The sequence below is a fragment of the Meleagris gallopavo genome, chromosome 10 (assembly GCF_905368555.1).
Source record: "Meleagris gallopavo chromosome 10, MGAL_WU_HG_1.1, whole genome shotgun sequence".
In the NCBI taxonomy this organism is placed as follows: Eukaryota; Metazoa; Chordata; class Aves; order Galliformes; family Phasianidae; genus Meleagris; species Meleagris gallopavo.
In genome coordinates, this window is record NC_139413.1 from 6,995,012 (window position 1) to 6,996,250 (window position 1,239).

Genomic DNA, 1,239 nt, shown 5'->3' on the forward strand with positions numbered 1-1,239 from the left:
AGAAATGATATGAAGAACAATTTAATTATAAAAAAAAAAAAAAAAAAAAAAAAAAAAAAAAAGGAATTTCTCTTTTCACATAGGAGCACATAAGCTCCCACACACATCACTGAATGAGCACATACTTATTTTCTCCTAGGACTAGTAAGTAACTAACACTTCAAGGCACAACTGCTAACTAATTGGCTTAAATGAGACCCAAGTCAGTAGTAGTAGTTCATGTAAAGGAAGTTCTTGAAGTATGAATTGTAAGCACACAGACCATTTCAGGATTTAAAGTAAATATTTGACCCCTGAAACAGGGGGGAGATGTTTAAAAAGTAAGGAAAAGCACAGTTCCATTAGTAACAGCCACCTGTTAGCTGAGGAACACTGTTGAGGACTAACCTCAAGTCTGTATGGCTACGCACACAGTATGGTCTGTCTGCTTGTGGCAGTGCAAGGAACCTGAGCTACCAAAGCTACTGCATTCACATGTTGGGTTTGTTTCCTTTTATCAGTTTATTAAACCAGATGAGGTGTCAGAAGGAGCTGCACAGACATTCTTCCCACAGTGCTCTTCCACGGTACAAGTAGAACTGTACAGAGACACACAGATGAGTCTCAGGTATCCGTGACATTCCCGAGCACCTTTGCCGTTCGTTCCTCAGCACACTGTGGGATCTCCCCCAAGACAAGATAGAGGGACTCTCTGTCACAGAAGGCAAGCCAAGCAGCAGCTCTCACAGTAGCACACAGACAACGTTAAGTAACAGTCTCTACCAGTTCCTGTGAAGTGGGACAGTAATGTCTGTCTCATTTCCACGGAGCAACATTTTATCAACATCTAGGCTTTTCTTCACGTAATCAAGCAAGCGTACCTCCCACTGTATCTCACCCACTCTCTTCTTACTTCTTACCAGAGAATTAGAGAGATATGTGAACACAAATGACTCTGTCACCTCTAGGGCTATTCTAACCACCTCCATTCCTCTTCTCCCTCCACCACCAGACCACTGCCAGGATTAAAGGCACATCCCAACTGGCTACAGCTTTCTGGGAGTATCTCACAGCTGTACGCAGTCCCTGAGAACACAGACTTAGTGCCTCATCACTCTGGGCAGCAGCTCCCTGCTCTCCACTAAGTGTGCTACAGAGCTGGGGTCAGGATGACATTTACACGGCGGAGCAAGGAGAAAAATGAAAGAAGTTGAAGCTTCACCTTTAAGTCTTCCTTTTTTCCCCCTTTAAAAGCAAACT